Raw genomic sequence first — 21,829 nt, 5'->3', positions numbered from 1 at the left:
TAGAAATTTAACTCCACAATGTGAAATGTATATTCATTTGTATGTATATTACATCTTGTTTTGATCAAAATGCAATTCCTCTAAAGGAGAAAGAAATATTAGATGGCATCTAGAGAAAATAAAAAGTAAAAAAGACAATTTAACAGAGTTTCATAATGATAACTGGAGAAATAAGGTGATTTCCATATATTTCCTATCTCTAAACACTTTGACTATTATTTGGGGGTTCAACAAGAACAGACCTCTAACAATTTTGTATGACCTATCAGGAAAACTATAACAAGAGGAAATCCTGTAGAGTTTCACATGTTAAAGCTGCAGGATTAGTAGGAGAGCAGTATCCTATGTAATCAAGGCTTAACACTGCAAAACAATCATTAATATATTCAGAAAGATGAAGAAAGAAAGGTCACAAGAGAAATATATAGATGAATCCAGTGAATGTCCTAGTAATAGAATAGACCTTAAAGTAATATGCTCTACTGAGGAGAATTCCATTTTAATCAGTCTGGTGAAAGAGAAATTGGCTTAATGGTGGGTTTGCGGGGCGGGGGGAAGCAAAATTCTCCATAAGGCTAAGTAATGCCATCTAGATAAATGAAAAACAAAGTTATTATCAACACCAGTTTAGAGTAAACCATTATTTATGAAATTTTTACAACTAAGTGTGAGAGAATGCCATGGAATTTTCTTTTGGAAAAGGCATAAGATATAATTTGTATCAAAATGCCATTAATACGATATTTTCTTTGAAACTGAACACTACTCATAGTCATATTTAGAGGCTATGGGCAGGTCTGGAATAGAGCCTTTTTAGAAACTTTAGGAAATTAAGAATTAAATTCAGAATATATTCTCATTCCATCTTCATGAAGATCTTAAAGTTTCTTAAACTTAACATGTTTATAAATATATTAAATTTGCATTTCTATATTTTATTATAATGTCTAATACACAAATACATACACAAACACACTTGGCTAAAGTCCAATTAAAGTAGTAGGAGCAGGATTTTATTTCTGAGATGCAGTCATTGTGCCTTAAGTCCAACAGTACCCAGCACGTTACTTAGGATAGCATAAATACTCTGTAATGATCACAATTATGAAAATAGTAAGCCTGCCTCTGAAACAGGATTACAATTCTTTTTGTGACAGTGACCCAGACTACAAGAATGATATCAGAGAATAACTGATGTTAAATAGAGAGACCCAGGTATTTCAACTGTCCTCAGTTCCTCAAAAGTTTTATTAGTATCTGTGGAGTATAGTGGCATACGTGGTTTTTTACCAAGTGATTAACTAATGAAGTTGATTTATATAATGTGTCCAGGACACATAAAAGTGAGATGATTGATAATTTGGTTTTATTAGCATCCACATAGAGATCTAAAATGAAATGAGACACTCTAAGGACAAGTTTAACATTTTAGTTGTGAATGTTCTAGTTGTAACTAGACGTAACAATACATCTAGTTGTATTGTAACTAGAACATTGATATAACTAGAACATTAAAGAACACTGGAGTATAGATGCATACTATCTACAATCAGAGATAATCTTAAAATGTACCAAAGGGATAAACAAAAAAAGCAGCTTACTTATAACACAAGAACATTAAAATCGCAGATTTTTTTCTTGTTATTCATAAAAATGGCAGAAGAGAATAGAATAAAATCAATGTGATCAGGAAAATAATTTTAAACCTAAATTTTTTTTTCCAGCCAAAATATCATTTTTGAAAGAGACAAGTAACTAGGTAACACATGCAGCCATAAAATAAGATGGACTACTCTCTTCCCATTTCAAACATGTAGAAATTTTGGTTAAAATTTAACTACAAAATGATTGACTGTGTAGAACTATTAAAAAAATCATAAATTTCTAGGGTGTAGAAATAAAGTGTTGGAAAACATTCCCTATGGATTTCTCACATTAGCGCATGTCTTTTGAGGGAGAAACTGTCATTTTGTTCTTATATTTTGAAGGATAGCTGTATGGCAAACAGCCTTGGAAGAAAGAGATGGTGTTTCCCTCTGTAGGAAAGGGCAGATTTGGTTAAAGCCTTGGAAGATAAAGATAGTGCCTTTTGCGAAAAAGTCAGGTATGCTAGTTGCTCATTATAAAAGATTCAGGATCCATAAACTCATAGTCCCTCTCCTATAATATCCCTACTGAGTATGCAGGTTTCACCTGGACCTCTGCATTTTCTTGTGGGATTTGAGGGGTAGTAATTCAGCACAAGAAAATACTGATACTCTGTTTACTGCTATTGTTGTGAACAGTAGACTATCCTTTACCTCTGGTCCATGAGTCTTATGTCTTTTGCCAGCATCCATGAAATTGTGGCAGGCTGCCTTGATAATTTGAAAGTAAGGTAAAATCTGTAATCTTTCACAGTTCTTGACAGAGGGCTGTCACTGAGCAATTATTGTGTGAATTGGTGCTCTGAAAAGCCCAGAGAAATATTGTATACCGATAAAGTCTTTAGAAGCTAGAAATTGGAGTTGTCACATCACAAAGTCCACAGTCCAGCTGAATTCACAGAGCTATACAAACAAAGAAAAGCTATAATCTGTTTTCTGGTATAGGAAAGCTTGACTCTATATGGAGTTGTGAATGAGGAAAACACTTCCACTAATAGAAACTCCATGCCAACATCAGGCATGTATATATGGACAGACTTTCCAGTCCACATGATGTTGGAATCTAGGACATGAAATAATATCACAAAAACAAGTAAAACCCCTGGGGCAGGGGCGCCTGGGTGGCTCAGTCGTTAAGCGTCTGCCTTCGGCTCAGGTCATGATCCCAGTGTCCTGGGATCGAGCCCCGCATCGGGCTCCCTGCTCAGCGGGAAGCCTGCTTCTCTCTCTCCCTCTCCCACTCCCCCTGCTTGTGTTCCCTCTCTCGCTGTGTCTCTCTCTGTCAAAAAAATAAAATAAAAATCTTAAAAAAAAAAAACCTGGGGCAAAAACAAGGGCAAAACCACTCTCTAGAGATACCTCCTTATTTTAGGAATATATTGGAATCTCATAAAGTATAATCTCCCACTGAGAATGAATTCAACAATAAAAAAATGTACAACTGCATAAAGAAGCAATTCTTCATAAGGAAGGATAGCAGATTAGCTAAATAAGACCATCACAATTCCAAGACTAAGAGATAATAATCTGTAAGATAATATAAAATAAATATGATTAAATGATTAAAATATAAAAGAAAAAACAACAAAAAAAGCAAAAGAACAGAAACACAAATACAAACAACATATACACATATGCTGAACTGAAAAGGAGCTGTATTGAAATTCCAAGCGTAAAATAATCATTAATATAAAACAACTCATGGATTAATTAGAATATAGCAGATGAGGAGATTGGTAAACTAAGAAATCTGAAGAAATTACACAAAATGCAGTATATTAAAAAAATCAAAGAGAGTCAAAAACAGTAGAATGAAAAAGCCCAACATATAGCTAATAGTTCATTGATTTATTCCATAATTTATTCACATATTCATACATGTAACTGTGTTTTTGTGGGTTCAATTTATTTATAGTTCTTATACAACGACTTAGAGTTTGAAGAAATGCTTCCTTAAACATGCACAAATACGAGAGGTAGAGATATTGTTGCAGTCTAAAGATTTTTGAGACATTGTACCTTAAAGACAAACTAAAATCCTCTAAGTTAGACACCTTGAAAAAAATACTGTGGTCAATTATATTTTGTGTTTGAGTTCTAAACCATCAAATTAGGAAGATAATTTTGTTTATGTTATTGTTTTGAGTGACAATCACAGAATTTTCCTTGAATGCACATAGGAGAGTATGTGATTAGAAGCAGTTTAACAGACTCAGACACATTGCTAGAGCTGGGAGAAAATGGCTAATCATCAAAGCTAAGATGGAAATGGGAAACCAACTAGTCTGTTCACAGTGGACAGCACTGAGAGTATGACATGGAGTCAAGGGAAAAGCAGGGTCAGGACAGTGGTTCCTGACTGACATTGCACTGCAACTGCACTATAGGGAATTGTTTCCATCTGGTATCTTGCAACTTACTTCCTGGTATTCTGATAAATATTGTCATCAGATAGACTACATATTTTTTAATGAATATATATAGCACCTTACCATTTTATATATAAATAGATACATGTACAGATATATATATTCTATAATATATATAACCTATAAATTCTCAAACATGCTTTCAAAAATTTACCAGTGATTATTGACTATATGTTGTCTAATAGTGTTGAATGAAATATTTAGGTCATTTAAAACATAGTTCTCCTTAACTGTAGAAATAATAGAGTTAATTACAAGTATTAGATGGGGAGGTGCAAGACTCAGTAACAAGAATAATTTACATATGTGTGTATGGCAGAGAATGATAAATAAGCATGTGAACAATAAAATTATTTCAATATAGAGGAATATATATATGTATATAACTGTCAGAATTTACTTACAGTAAGTTACACTGTTTCAGACTTTAAGACTATTCTATCCTTCTGATCATGTTGAGTAGCAAAAAGAAGTAATAAAATGATCAAATAGAAAAACATATTTTACTTGCATTTGAAAAGGTTGATCGATAAGCCTATAGATTTTCATTTTTGTCCATTAAAGGAAAACAGCATATATTAAATAATATATTAAATAGGGTTTCCAATATCCAGAAACTAGTTGCAATGTTTGTACATTTGGTTTCAAATTTTATGTGTTCCTACCAAGCTATTTATACTCTAATCAGTCTACCATAACTGTGTATCTTTCCTTCAATGCTATAACAGTTGTAAGTCAAGAAAACATCTGCTTCCAGCAGAATGTTAAAGTTGATTGGGGCTTAAGAAATATATATTTCAATTCTAGCTGTTTACATGTGAAAGAAATGAGTATCTAAGAGTTTGAATTATTTTCTCGAGGTCATATATCTAGTTAGAAGCCAAATTGGTTACTTTTAAAAATCACTGGAGTTGGAACAGAGTTCTTTATGTACAGCCTCAAGGAAATGCAATATTTATACCAGTGAGGAGAAAATTAGAATATTCTTACCCCTCCATATGCTGTAAAAATTTCATCTCCTTTTGCTCTTTTTTTTTTTTTTTTTACAAATCTTTGAAATACTTTATAATTTGGTTTACAAATTGACATTGGGTAAAAAGGAACATTTAAGATGGTCTCTATTAATTCCCTATAGAAAGGACCATCCTTATTCTATAGTAAAGCTGGAGAAAATGGAGATCCCATAAGACAAATATGCACTGGATGCTTTTCTACTATTTCTTCTCAAAATAAAAGATCAGGTTTAAGCATTCTTGTTTGAATCAATTATTACCTTTTTTTAATATGTGTGTTCCTTTAAAAATAACTTGGATGTTTCCTCTTATTTTTTATATACCCTAATATAGGCCATGTCACACAGTGCCCTTAAAGCATAAGTACATGGGTCAGATTTTGAACATTTAATTACACTGAATTTGGTTTTGTTCTCATATTTACTTTTATTTTCTTCTAGTTTGACAAAAAATTACCTAAGTTCATAAACTGATCAGGAATTCTCTAAAGTTACACATGTCCAGATAAAAAGTGAAAAACAAATTAGATTTACATGTATCACTGCAGACCTAGCTTGATAAAAAGGCTGGCTGGTTCTGAAATGATGCCCAAAGTTAGCCTATCAGCGCAAGATCCAGAATATTGCTTTCTTCTGTTTATAAGAATAGATTGCTTGCGGCACCTGGGTGACTCAGTCAGTTAAGCATTGGACTCCTAGTTTTGGTTCAGGTCCTGATCTCAAGTTCTTGGGATCAAACCCCTCCAGGGTTACCCGCTCAGTGGGGAGTCTGCTTCTCTCCCCCCCTCTCCCTCTGCCGCTCTCTCTGCTCTGGTGCTCACTCTCTCTAAAGTAAATAAATAAATCTTAAAAAAAAAATAGATTGCTTAAATTGTTATAAAAATAGGCTCTACCATGACTCAAAGGAAGTTATAAGTGGTGTTAACTCATCCTTTTTTAAATGGAGATGCTGTTTACCTTGAATAATTTTTGTAGAGATTAGATGACAGGGTATGTAAAGTGTATAACCACATGTTTGACACCTGGTAACCATCCCTCCTTGTTTATTTACTCTCTTTATATATTTACTCTCTTTACTTATATATGCTCAGATTCTTGTGCCATCCTCTACTTATTGAAATACTGATAGTTTTATTTGACATCTCTTCACAGAAATTCCTAGTGCTTCTGGTGAAGTGATTACATCTCCCTCTACGTATGTACTTTTTACACAAGGCTTGCATTTCTTTTGTAGTATTTCCCTTTCCTTCAATATTAAATTGTGTTACATCTGTGTCCCTTTGGAAAGTAATTGCTCCTGGAGTGCTATATTTTGGGTCTTGAGGTGTAGATATATATATATATTACAAACAGTCTTATATACTGAATGTACTCATAATTTTCAATAACTATATATTTTTAATTGAGTTAAAATAATTAAATACTACAAAAGAATTAACCCTATTGAGGAGGGTATTATGCCATGTCTATGTAATGTTTTATATCTGATTTGCTAGAGGTTTTGTTTGTTTATTTCCTCAATACAAAGCTAGAATATACCTCTCTCTGGTGTCAAAACATTGTCAAAGAAGTTTGTTAATGATTTGGGTATGTTACATTAAATTTAGCCTTCAAGTTTGCATCTACATTATCACAATTGCTCAATTTGTCTACTTTACATAAATTTTATTTTTGTCTATAGTACTTTTGTTCAAAGCATTAAATTTAATTTTAATAGCATAGCCAATATGTTGTTAATGAGTTAAAATTTGTTGTAGGCTAATTCTGGACATAACTTCCTATATAACTTATATATAAATCTATTATAATTTCCAAGAGGCTAAGGAGAAAATTATCCTTTGGATCATATGTAATAATGGCTAGAAGCATGTGTTTTGATACTTAAGAGAAAAAGCATACATATGCTTTATATTAAAAAATAAATTCTCCCAGTTTCACTTGTTATATCTTAACTTTTCATGGAATCTTTTTACATCTAAAGTGACAGGAAAAAAAAATGACTGATTTTATTTTAGTTTAACCTTAGTTCATAGGCATTCAAAAATATGATTAACATAAAAATCTGAAAAATAAAGAATTAGAAGATTTAGATTTAAGTCTTTAATGTTTAAATATGTGGCTTACAATACAGGAAAATATGAAAAAAACATTAGACCTGGTTTCAATATCTATTTACTTTAATGTAAAATTTAGTATTTGCTTTCAATTAGTTTGCTTTCAATTATACCAGTTTCTGCACTTTCCTAAGTGTTAGATGTCATCTACTACTACTAGAGTATACAAATATATAGCTAAATAATGCCTGAAGTGTTTAAAAAGAAAGTAAATAATGATTGTTATTTGTGATAAGTTTATTGTAGCGTCATAACCTTATCTCCTCAGTAGGTTAACTGTAGGTGTTTTAAAATTAAATACTCCAAATGAATAGGTCATCTTAAGTCATCAATCTGCCTTTTGCCTTTATCCTTGCAGAACAATATTTGTTTGCAATTTGAAACAGATATTTAAGTCACTTTTGTGAGACCAGTTAGAACTGAACCAGTTGGAAGTATCTTTAAAAATAATTTAGGAATCCTTTTCATGGTGTAATTCTATAATACCTAAGGTGGGTTAGTTTGGGGAATTTTCATAGCAGCAAGAAGAGTAGAGTTTTCTAGAATATCTTTATTATTTATCCATATAAAAATTCCATCACCTGATAGTGGCTTTCAAAGGACATAAACCAAATCCTTAGTGACTGTTATGAAATTAACCTTTATTTTTCTCAACTTTTTGACCTTCCAAAATTGGCCATGTTATCCTTCTGGAAGTCAGAAAAATCAAAAGTACACAATTGACCAGAATTATCTACAAAGAGGAATAGTTTATAGTAATGGGTAGACACTATAGGGAGTGTTAAAAATCATGGATTAATCTTAGAAATTTAAGACAATTTCCTAACAGTAACTTTAAAAACACTGTAAAATCAGGGACAGAGAAAATTCACTAACATTGCATCCTTGGTTGCTAAAATCTGTTCGACTTAATGTTTTACACATCTAAGGTTTACACATCTGTCACTTTTTATTATTTTTAAAATGTTTTGTTCTGTTCATCAAAAATGTCTCATTCTAGTATTTCCTTCACTTCCAACTGATGAGTCTATGTAATTCTTTGCTATTTTAACTGAGCATTTGCGAAATGCTAAATATATATATGTATGCATATATATATGCATAATACCTCTAACATTAAATCCTTATGTACATATATATAATTTCCAATTTTATATCATTTTTCACAGTTACATATATACAAAGAATAAATTATGAAAAAGAGAGAAAATTATCAAAATAATATCAGGTACTTTTACAATGTGGAAAACATGGTGAACATCTTAAATGAATTTATTTATAAGTATTTGAGATAAAAGTAAAGAGAAGAAAATTGCTTTTGTACAATGACATACATATTTGGACAAATCTAATGCCATACAAGATTCAGAAACAGGAAATACTAATCTTGTTGACTCAAGTCTTAAAGTGCTGTAAGAAATAAAATTTTAATTTCAGAGCAAATATATATATGTACAATTACCATGTATTGACAATTATTAGGTACGGGATGTCATTTTTTAATTTCATATTGAACACCCAATACAAATTTGATTTTTTATACAGAAGTACAAATAATGTTGGTACTTTGATTTCTCTCATATACATGTAATAAAAGCTATAAATAAATTATTTTTTACATTTACATAACAAAGCAATGAAGTATTGCATTAAACTGTTCAACCACATTATCTTGGATGTTTGGATTACCGCTAATCTAAAATTTATTTTTCTGCATTTGCCAAATGTTACATAATAAGTATATATGACTTTTTTTTATTCTTACGTTAATCCCCATACATTACATCATTAGTTTTAGATGAAGTGTTCCATGATTCATTGTTTGTGCATAACACCCAGTGCTCCATGCAGAATGTGCCCTCCTCAATACCCACCACCAGGCTAACCCATCCTCCCACCCCCCTCCCCTCTAGAACCCTCAGAACAGAACTTTTTCACTAAAGAAAACATTTTAACTTAACAACCTTTTAAAAAAGACTGCCCTTTCATTCCGTGTCTGACTGGAAAGGCCTGAATGGCAGTATAGCAGGGTCATGTCTCTGCCTTCGTATTTCATCTCTCCAACATATGTTCTGTTTTAACTCTCAGCTAGAGAATAGGTTAAGTATTTGGAGTGATTTTGAGTTGATGTGATTTTTGCTGATTTGAGGTTGTGAACTATTCCTCTTTGTAGATAATTCTGGTCAGTCCTGTACTTTTGACTTCTAATCTAGTCCACTGAACAAGAAAATTGGTATATAAGGATATTCTGGACAAAATGACGAGAGCTACCAAAATCCGTACTATCTGGATCATCATCTGTATTGTATTATTTTAATTCAAAGTACTATCACTTTATAAATACAAATGACATCATAGACTATGACTGTTAATATGAACTTCAAGTTTCATATTTTCTGTCAGCAAACAAAACAATGAACCCAATTTTGCATCCACATAGCTCTATGTAATTGTGATGAAGGGTTGCTAACATCACGTATGACATCTGTAGAATTATTTTTCAAATAAGTCATCCGCAATAGGAAGATTTTGAATTGCATTTGGCCACTCATCATGTATATTTGAATGTAGATCTTGTTAGAAACAACCCAAAACAAACTTCATATTTTTCTTCTCCAAAATAGAATAAATTGCTGAGTGTGTGAATCACCTAATCTGACTAAAAATTATTTAAATGTCCTTTTAGCTTTTTTGAAGTATGTACCACACAAAAGTAAAATTTTTTCCAATCCCTGTTATTTGTATTCTTATCCCCAGTGTTGAAGTGCATTTATTCAGTCTTTGGATTATACTTTCTGTTTTAAGTAAAACATCTGTGTGTTACCACCCACCTACAAACCACCCCTGCAAAATGTGGATTCTGGCAAGCTAACAAGAACAAACTGACACACAGATACACATAGCTTTAGGTGGGCTGAGGTCTTCCATCTGTGGTGTACACCACTTGCGGTCATTTGACAAAGGTTAGGTAGGCTGGAATAATACGTGCAAGGCAAAATTAAATAATATATATGAATCATAAGTATACATGCATTAGAAGAAAACTGGAGTAGCTTATTATTATCAGATTAAAGGAGACTTTAGGACAATGAGTGCCGACAACAATTGCTGATGATTTTGGACATCTATTTCTTTCTGAGAGTCTTCACTTATTGGATGACCTCTTCTGTAAATATCCTCTTTAAATTATTTCCCATTTCGCTCTGATTTATAGGTATTCACAGGATCATTCTGCATATGTAAGGCCATATTTAGAAGAGGAATTTAGGCATCTGAAAACTGGCTGAAAATACTTATTAGTATAGTCATGTTTTTGGCTAGCTTGGCTATGTCTTCAATTTGGGCAAAATGACTTGGGGGTAGGAGGAACAGTTCAAAATACATTGTTTTTTTTATACTACCATTTCCCAGGTAGTGTAAAAAATCATTAACAATGATAATATGGAGAATAAATTTAAAGGGAGAAATGAAAACAAGTGTAAGTAAGGGCAGAGATAGCACCAACCCTCTCAGCCAGAATTAATCTGATGTCCCCCCCACAACACAGCATTTAACTTGAATGTAGATTAAAATTTATTATTATTGGAGTTAAAAATGATTACTCAAAGAAAATAGGGGAGAAAATTGGAGGGGATATATAAATAGTCTAAAAAACACAAATAATACAGAAAAAATATGTAGGAAACTAATTCTAAAAAGTAATTGATACATGGGGCCCCTGGGTGGCTCAGTTGGTTAAGCAACAGATGCTTGGTTTTGGCTCAGGTCCTGATCTCAGGGTCATGAGATTGAGCCCCATCTCAGGCTTCCCACTCAGAGTGGATTCTGCTTGATCCTCTCCCTCTACTCCTCCTCCTACTCACTCACATGCTCTCTTGCTCTCTAAAATAAATAATAAAATCTTTTTTTTTTTTAAGATTTATCTATTTATTTGACAGAGAGACAGATAGCGAGAGCTTGCAGGAACACAAGCAAGGGGAGTGGGAGAGGGAGAAGCAGGCTTCCTGCTGAGTAGGGAGCCCAACGCAGGGCTGGATCCCAGGACCCTGGGATCATGACCTGAGCCGAAGGCAGATGCTTAACAACTGAGCCACCCAGGCACCCCATAAAATAAATAAATAATAAAATCTTTTTAAAAAAGTGGTTAATATATGGTCTTATTCATTTATATAATGTACAGATTTTAAAGTCTAAGCTTTTTAATAAAAAGCTCTGTCTGTCTCATTTAACATTCTCCAGATGCTGTAGTTTTTATTTTTTTCCATTCCTTATATAAAAAAAAAAATACAAATGCTCAAATCAGTTGTGCTTACTACTTTCTTAAAAGGATTTATTTATTTATTTTAGAGAGTGATGGAGAGAGAGCACGAACAGGGGGAAGGGCAGAGGGAGAGAGAGAGAGAATCCCAAGCAGACTCTGTGCTGAACACAGAGTCCAATGTGAGGCTCACTTTCACAGTCCTGAGATTATGACCTGAGCCGAAATCAAGAGTCAGACCCTTAACCAATTGAGCTACCCAGGCACCCCATGTTTCCTACTTTTAAAAGCACTGCTTAGAAGAGCTAAATTTTGTTTAATATTCATGAAAATAAGAAAGGAATAAGAAAACTGATCTTAATTGTAGGTAATCTTTCTTATTACTTTTAAATTTGTGGATCTGACCCATACCTCACATAATGGGAAAGTTTAAGCAATTTTACTATAATCACAATTTAAATACATTACACTGATCCATCATACTTTCTTAAATCCATTTAGAGTCACAGTGGACTAACCCACTACTGTATCATCTCTTCTAAGCTCAGGGTCTAAACCCTGAAAGACTCTTCCTGTCATTTTTTCTCTTTCTAAGTAAACAGGTTATGCCCTATTATCTAATAGGGGGAATCTTTCAGAAGACATCTTGTTCCATTATTTCCTCCATTCTTTATTGGAATCTATCATTTGCAAACTTCTAGATTATGATTCTAAATCAAAATTTTCACCAGGACATTTACCTTCTTGAACATGTTCAAAATTCAGTAGGTTTGAACCTACATTGTTTCATTTGATGAGAAAAAAACAACCTTGCAAGGTGTTAGGTGGAGATTTTTACAGATGACGATAGTGAGACTTCAGAAATGTAAATTTCATTTTCTCAAACTTTTTGTCCTGTACATGTTGGAAAAAAACTTAAAATCTGAATTTACACTGTAAAGTTCATAATCTTAATAACAATACACTCTACAGTTGTCATTCATTTATGTTTTAATCTTCATCTTTTGTGATACCCTACAGATTCTGATTTAACTACAATGATCTTCTCAATGGAATATTCTTTTGTGTCTCTTTACAATTATGTTTGTGGTTCACGAAAACGTTGTTTCCTTTTTATCTACTAGCACCAATTTCCTTCCTTTTTTTCCAGATGTGTAAAAATCCTTTCTGGAATACAGGGCCCAAATTAATGCCAGTATTCCATAAAGATTTATTAAAACTGTGTAAATGATTTCTACACATTCCTAAGTACAATTATATTTTACTTATGTAATTGATTTATTTATATGATGTTTAGAGTTTTTAAAGATGTGTGTATTGGGGTGCCCGGGTGACTCAGTCAAACATCTGCCTTCGGCTCAGGTCATGATCCCAGGGTCCTGGGATCCAGCCCCAAATCAGGCTCCCTGCTCGGTGGGGAGCCTGCTTCTCCCTCTCCCTCTGCCACTCCCCCTGCTTGAGTACTCTCTCTCTCTCTGTCAAATAAATAAAATATTTAAAAACAAAAAAGATGTAAGTACTTGCTTACCAGGTTTCCTCCCTCCATGTTGGATCATGAGTGTCCAAGAACAAGAGTTATCTGTAATTCTTTGCTTTCTATAAGTTGATAATAAATAAATACCTCATGGGTATATTATTAATTGACATAACACATGATCTAGTTGCCAATGACCAGCTTTTTACGGCATTTTAAAGGTCAGGTATTTAATCTGCTGGTAATCTAATATTATGTATGGTTCCCTTTGAAGAAACCAAGTCACTAGGGATGGACTCATTCAAATTTATTAAGCTAATACTAGATGAATTATCCTAGATTAGTTAATATGCCCTAAATTTGTACTAGTTTGCTTTTGCAGCATCCTGGAAAGCATTTTACATTTACAATTTGGAGTTTTTCTTCTGTATTTGAAAAGTTAAAGTTTTTATAATTAAGGGACACTAACTAAGCAGAAAGGATAAACAATCCAAACTTACTTCTTACATCCACTTTTGGCCCAACGGAAGAAATGGTACTGTAATTACCTTCCTTTGATAGAAAACTGAAAAAAAAAAATGAAATGAGTGTTTTCAGAAATTGAAAACAGGAAGTGACAAAAGGGACAGATTTCAGACTCTAGGGAGCTCAAAAGCTGGAATTTGTGAAGCAGATTACTAGAGAGGAGGAAGCTATACAAATAAAGAGCTCCAGAAATCTATGTGGGGGTTATCCTGATTTTTAAGTAAATACTTAGAGGTATATGCATAAGATAAGAATCCATAAGACCTGAAAAAGAACAAATTCAGGGGAAAGAACAGTAACTAGGGTAATTTAAGATAAAATGGTTCCCAAATTCAAATGGGGCTTGAAGATGTTCAAGTTCCACCTGCCAGATAAAAGAGAATTAATTGAACAAATATGATATTCTGTAGAGACCCCAAAAGGATCACACCTTGTAGTAAGGCTGTACTAATCCTAAGGCAAAGGTTACACAAATCGGGGTGCCTGGGTGGCTCAGTCGTTAAGCGTCTGCCTTCGGCTCAGGTCATGATCCCAGGATTCTGGGATCGAGTCCCACATCGGGCTCCCTGCTCTGCGGGAAGCCTGCTTCTCCCTCTCCCACGCCCCCTGCTTATGTTCCCTCTCTCGCTGTGTCTCTGTCAAATAAATAAATTAAAAAAAAAAAAAAAGGTTACGCAAATCTACTCTAACAATATTTGAAAGTATCAAACTGATACCCAAGTAGCTTAATTGCCTGCTGCCTTCCCAAATCAAACTCATTCCATTTTAAAAGATGTTACTCTTAGAAGCATTACATTAGAAATCTACCTGAGCCAACCCATGGATCTTAAAAATCAGAGTTCTCAGTGAATTAAACATAAGCAACAAGATATGTTTAATAACATAATGCCATTGTACATTTTCATAAGAACACAAAGAAAGAAACAACAAAGATAAGAATAAGAAAGACTGTTTATAGCAGAATGGGAACTAGGCAGGGAGACAAGTGGAGTATATGAGTTAAAGGGAATACATGAAATAAGAAAAAAGTCTTTCTGTGGACCAAGGATGATAATGTGACATAGTATTATTAACCCAACCCTCTCAAGTGAGGTTAAAAATGAACAGCTTGATAATATCATATTTGCAAGAGTTTGCTATTTGAAAGTCCATAAAACCAAAGTAAAACATGTTATGGATGGTGTTTAATTTGGTTGATGTAAATAATCAATGTGTCACTTCTGTTGCATATTAACTTATTTTTAATATATCTAAATAATCTGTATACTCGCTTCAGTTTGTCATGGTTTTATTGCCGTTTACTGGCTGCCACATTCCTTAGATGACTTTCTTTCTTATCAGTTAAGTGACCCAGATAGAACTCCACAGTCAAGAGGAAGAAGAAGGCAGAGGAGAATAAAAGAGAAAATGAAAAAAAAATAAAAGAAAGAAAAATGAAAGATGAAGGACTCAATTGAAAGAAGCAGCAGCAGAAAAGTCATCAATAACCTGGACATTGTAAATCCATCCCTTTTTCCATTTCTCCCTCTCGTTTCTTTTCGCAAATAAGGAATTTATTTTACTAATCATAACCTCCCTGTATGTGAAACCTTGCTTTGTTTCCACTAAAGGAAACTTTATAGAGGAGTTTTAATTTGGCTGGAGGTGAAAACCAAGAAGGAGGCACATTAACTGCACCTTCATGGCAGGGTCTTACCTTCTGACTGTCCACGTGCTGCCATAAGTAGCAACGCAAGTGCTGATGGTAGGAAGCCCAGAGAACCCACACACACCATCTCGGAAAAATTGGCAATAAAAGTGCATGACTATAAGTTAATTTGGGTATAGTTAGTAAGATAACACATTGCCAGAGATGATCAGTAAAATGAAAAATACAGGTGAAGAGAAACACTATTAACCTCTCCGTTACCAAAGTGAACAAGAACCAGCTCTATTAGGCTTGGAGGAACAAAAGAGAAGAAGATATAATTTTCACAAAGACATGTATTTCTGATACTTGCTGTCTTTAGCGTTTCTCCCTTCTTTTATTATAATATTATATGTTCATCTTTATCGAGAAACAAAGGTGCAGTAACACATGTACACAAAGCAAGCTTCGTTGTAAGGAAGGGAATTTATACACCTAGGGGAAGCTGGTAAAGGCAAGAAATCGACAGCAATAAAACAAAACAAAAAATCTCAGTCCTCTTTCTTTGATCACAGATATGGGAGTGTTAAATATATACATATATATATACACACGTGTACATTTTATATTTACATATGTACACACTCTTAATGTATAATGTATAACATGATAACATATATAATTACCCCTTACTTTAAAAATAATACCTGTAATTTCTTTTCCCTTCTCACTCTGCTCCTAATAAATGGCCCCTCCAGCAGCTGTCTTCCCTGTGAGTTTTGCATCAACCACCACTGGTAATTGCTCTGTTAAGCATAATGTTTTCACAGCTGCAAGCAGGATTTTTAAATAGCAAAGGTGCACCGAAGCCATCCTCAGCAATTAATAAATACAATACTAACAATATTTGCACTTGTGACTTTTTTACTCTGAGCATACCGAAGCACTTTACAAATAAACGTGTTATTAACCTAATTTTTTACAGATGGACGGAGAAAGCCACTAGATTTAGGTTAAAGCCATATAAGTGACTATGGCCCAACAAACCAGATCCATGACCTTGAATAGAACCCAGGACTCCAGTAAGGCCTCTGCTTGGCTTTGTGAAAATCAAGCATCTATTAGCATTTGAACTTTAAATGAGCACCGCTTAATGAACTTTACACATCATCATATTTGTAATAACATTTGCCATGAAAACCACTGTGTCAGTTCTAATTTCCATTCATTTTGTTCCATAAAGAAGTAAACATTATGGTTTAGAGAGATTTTTACAGAGGAAAGAAAGCCTTAAATCAAACCATTCAGACATTGAGTGATGTGTCTTCTCAGGAGTGAAACCCACTGGGGCAAAGGAGGCACAGTTGGTGGACATAAGGGAAGTGACCGCCCGGCCCTGGATGACTTTCAGAGAATGGACGGCAGGAAGAGACTAACAGAAAGGCCGGGATGTTGTTTGTTCAACAGATGTGTTCCTAGCCAGTTACCAAAGCTCATGAGCCATTTTTATTTGTCAACAAAGAGAGATCAGATATTTGTAATCTCTTATCACAAATTCACACCCAATGCACAAAGGCTAACTTGTCCACTGGTTAGTAAAGTGTGCTCCACTTCTAACTTGTCTATGACTCTGCAGAAACATGAATTTTGTGATATAAAGAACTATATCCATAGTTCTTGATTGTTTAAAAGACTAAGTTATTTTTAATTCAGTATCTTAATCTTCATGAACATATATGCCCTCTGGATTGGACATTTTGATACTATACAGATGGTTGTTATCTGCTAGGACATTCTCCCACTGCTCTTTTCCAAGTCGATTTGTCAAACATGTTAAATGAAAATATAGAAAATACAATTAGATATGTTTATATTTTAAGTAATATCTATCTACTCAATATTATGATATTTTAAAGCATATTTTTATTAAAAACTTACATGCAAGGACATAAAAATTAGAATAGTCTGATATTTAACTGAAATGTATCTCTTGTCTATTAAGATTATACAAAGGATATTCTTCTACTTATTTTTTCAAAAACTAGTTATTTTTTTTTTAATATTTTATTTATTTATTTGAGAGAGAGAGAGAGAAACAGCATGAGAGGGGATAGGGTCAGAGGGAGAAGCAGGCTCCCCGCCGAGCCGGGAGCCCGATGCGGGACTCGATCCCAGGACTCTGGGATCATGACCTGAGCCGAAGGCAGTCGCTTAACCAACTGAGCCACCCAGGCGCCCTAGTAAGTTATTTTTTAAGAGTGAAAGTGAGGGCGCCTGGGTGGCTCAGTCGTTAAGCGTCTGCCTTCGGCTCAGGTCATGATCCCAGGATCCTGGGATCGAGCCCCGCATCGGGCTCCCTGCTCGGCGGGGAGCCTGCTTCTCCCTCTCCCACTCCCCCTGCTTGTGTTCCTGCTCTCACTATCTCTCTCTCTGTCAAATAAATAAATAAAAATCTTAAAAAAAAAAAAAGAGTGAAAGTGCAACTGAAACACAACTAAGATGATATATGTTTGCAAGCAGAATTCTGATGATAAATCAGTTTTCAGAATAAATAAGAGTTAAATGATTATAAAAGAGGGACCATAAGACTATGTCATAGATATGTATATTACAAAAGGACACACTATGTAATATGTGAACAATCCTATGTTTATATGTTATGCTGTGGAAAACACGAAGGATGTTAGATTACAAAGGTCTAATTATGCATATCATATTTAAATCCTATAATAATCCTTTAAAATAGCATTTACTTTCTTTAAAATATTCTTTTGCTTTTTCATTTACAGTATTTTTTAAATTATTAAAATAATAAATGTACTCAAAATATAAAATAATGAAATACATGAGCTCAGAAGTATAACATGTCTTCTTGCTATGGATTCCTCCAGTTATATAAACCTGAATTAAACAAATTAATACAGAGACACACATACGTTTTTATAAAGACTACACACATATTCATATTTACATCTTCATATTGTCATTGTGTACATAAATGGAAAATAATATGCATACAAAAACTTGTTTTACATTACAATAGAATTTTGAGGATTTTATATACCAGTCCAATTATATGAATCTTTCTATTCAAGATATGTTTAATATTTAAGCAATCCCCAATTGACAAATAGTTTTCCAGGCTTCTTTCAATTTTAAGTAATGCTACAAAGACCAATGAACATATAACTATCATGCACTGTTTTGAACATATCTTTATAAAATTTGGACAGCAAATATATAAAATTTAGAATGAAGTAGATACCACCAAATTGACCCTTAAAAGTTTCAGCTAATTTATAATTATTCTATCAGTTTATGAGAATATACAAACAAATGTATTTCTCTGATTAAGTAAGTATACATTCAATTCAAAATAATATCACTAGGAGGGGAGGTGAGCAGGGGGATGAGTGAAATAGGTGGTAGGGATTAAGGAAGGCACTTAATGATGAGCACTGGGTTTTGTATGTAAGTGTTGAATCACTAAATTCTACACCTGAAACTAACAGTATGTTAACTTCAATTTGAGTAAAAACTTGGGAGAAAAAGTAATATGGCTAGAAGCCCACAATATTTTCATACAAAAATTTTGGTAAAGTAACCATGAACACATTGGTGTACTCTCTACATTAGATTCTCAGACAATTGAATACCTGAATCATGGATATATTAACAGTATTTAAAGATAGATGGAGCCAGATTGAAAAAAAAATGCATTTAGTCTTCAACTTTTTGCCTGACATGTCCAGGTTCTTAAATATAATATAGACTACCCCAAAACAGTCAAAACAAGAATTATGCAGTCCCCTACACCATATGTTTTTTTGTGTTAGAGATTCAGAGCATGTAACAATTAGAAAACTGGACAAATATCAATCTGAAAATTAGGACTTTGTCCTGGGGGCCTTTATAAGCCATCAGCAGCCATCAGTACTTCTTGGATACCATCTTTTGATATCCTTTCAGAGTGAGTTAATCCCACCATATATTTTGTGCATAAAGAAAGGACTAAGGAGGAAGTTCTAAAAAGGAATTGGGGAAAATCATTCTGTAGTTGGAGGAATAGTTTCACAAGAGTAATGCTAGTACTTGTATATTGTCAAGAACTTTAGTTTACATATCATTTAAAAGTAGTAACATTGCTTTTGTCTTCAACTCTTTCTCCCATGTTATAGTTGAGAAACTATTCCTCCAACCATAGAACAATGAGTGCATAACATTACAATCATTTCAATATATCCAAAATGGCATTTGATAACTTAGACATAAATTTATGAAAAAAATTCTGTAAATGATGGATAAAAAGTTATTTATTACATCAAAAGATAAAATTATATTAAAATATGAATGGATGATGTCCTATACTGAGTTATAAATCATTGTAACAAAACATTTGCCTAACTTTTCTGCATAAATTCTTGGGTATGCACACTACATGACAGACCCAAGCACACACATACATATACACAGATATAATTAAGCAAAATTAATCAGTGTCCTTTATAGAAGTATTTACCATAGTCTTTAATATTCTAAGATGCTTTTAAAATTTTTCTTTTATTTCTTCAATGAAGACATGTATATAATGGAAAAACATTAACACTGTGCTTATCTCTAAGTAGTTTGATTGTTCATGCTTATCCTCTTCCTCTGGTATAATCTGCATTTTCTAATTGCTCTACAATGAATATGTATTGATGATGAAAAATAATGTTTTCTTTAAAAAAGCATTTAACTAGAATAAATCATGAGAGACATTTGAAATCTTAGAGTGGGGAAAATTTTCTTATGACATAAAACCTAAAAGCTATAAAAAGTTATCATATTAACCTTTTTATTAGGTAAATTGCAAATGTATCCAAAAGAGAAAATATTAAAAATGAATCCCCATGTAGCACTTCAAAGATTATCAACATTTTTCTTACATTGTTTCCTTTATTTTATCTACTAATGCCATTTTCCCTTTCTTCTTTCAAATTCAAGATATATAATTTGCCTATAAAAACTTGTTTGTATCTCTAGAAAAAGTTTTTACCACAAATTCAGTGTTATTTTAAAATTTTAAGCACAATGAATTTACCAAAAAATCTTAATCCATCTAAAATGTCTGGAATTTGAGATCTGTCCCTTATTTATATATATATATATAAATAAAGGCTTTAGCTGGTTTGTCAAATAGGGCAGTTTCACTTCAATTTCCTAGTAGTGCACTGTTGAACAATATTGTAGTCAGCTATAATAGTAATAAAGGAATATAATAATAAAACAAGGTCTACATATGTTTCTATTTATTTTTTACTTAGGTATAATTTTATATGTAGCAGTTTCCCTCCCTTTCAGTTTTTTTTTATATCTTCTTTTTCTATTTAAGTATAAGTAACTATAGGAAAATACACATCTTAAGTACTTAGTTCAATGAGTTTTGACACATAAATATATCCATATAACTCACAACCATATTAAGATATGAAAACATCTCAGAAAGTTCACTCATGTCCCTTCCCAGTAAATCTACTGCTCAACAGGTAGACACTTTTCCAATTTGTGTTACTCCAGTTAAAATTCATGTTAGTTGTATCAGAGGGTGAAAAATCTTTTGCAAGCACAGTATTTCTGTGAGATTCAAGTTTTGTTGCCAATGATTGTTGTTCACTCTCATTAATTGCTGAAAGTATTCCATTGTATGGAATTTTATAATCTATTCAACCCTTTTATAATAGACTGTTTCCATTTTTTTTTTAATTTTGACAATTATGAAAAAAGCTTCTATGTATTTGATTTTAGAGACCATTTGTGAATATGTCCTTATTTCACTTGGATAAATATATGAGTGGAACTGCTAAATCATAGGATGGATATATATTTGTAAAAAACTATCAAATAATTTTTACAAAGGAGTTGTATACTTTTATACTTTCACCAGTAATATAGGAGAGTTTGGTGTACAATTGCGGTTCAGCGTTTTTATCATAGCCATTCTAGTTGCATGTAATAATATTTCATTACAGTAAAATTTGCATTTTTTTCTAATGAGTGTTTTTGTTGAGTACTTTTTCATATGTGTCTTGGCCATATGCATATTTTCCTTTTAGAAATATCTTTTAAATCTGGTGATCATTTTCAATTAGGTTCTTTGTATTTTTACTTATAATTTATATATATTTACATATACAAATATTTATACAAATATATATTTATTGTTAAATATATATTTATGTGTAAATATATATTTACTTATGATACATCATAATAATTATTATTATGATTATCTTATTATTTTAGCTTACTACAATATTATTCAACAGTAATAATGATTAGACAATAAAAGAAGAAAAATAAATGATATGAAAACTAGAATGAAAATAAAACAGTCTTTATTACAGGTATTGTACTGCATTGATATTATAGGAATAAACTGTAAACAAATATAGAAATGAGGTATATTAGGACAAATATTTTGTAATTTTAGCAAGATCTCAGGACACAAGATCAGTATACAAATTCCATTTGTAATTCAGAATCCTGGCAATGAACCAACAGTAATGACATCAACATTAAAATACTAAAGCATATACTTAATGACATGTGCTTAAGGCAGGGAAGTACAAAGCATTACAAAGAAAATTAAAGAAAATAGAAAATGGAGATGTGGTATGAATGGACTGAAGGTTTTTACATTGTTAAGTTGTAAATCTAAGTTGTGTTTGCAATCAACATCCCAACTTTTTATAAGCAATCAGC

This window comes from Mirounga leonina, unplaced genomic scaffold (genome assembly GCF_011800145.1).
Source record: "Mirounga leonina isolate KUSES-001 unplaced genomic scaffold, KU_Mleo_1.0 Mir_53, whole genome shotgun sequence".
NCBI lineage: Eukaryota > Metazoa > Chordata > Mammalia > Carnivora > Phocidae > Mirounga > Mirounga leonina.
This window is presented reverse-complemented; position numbering follows the sequence as displayed.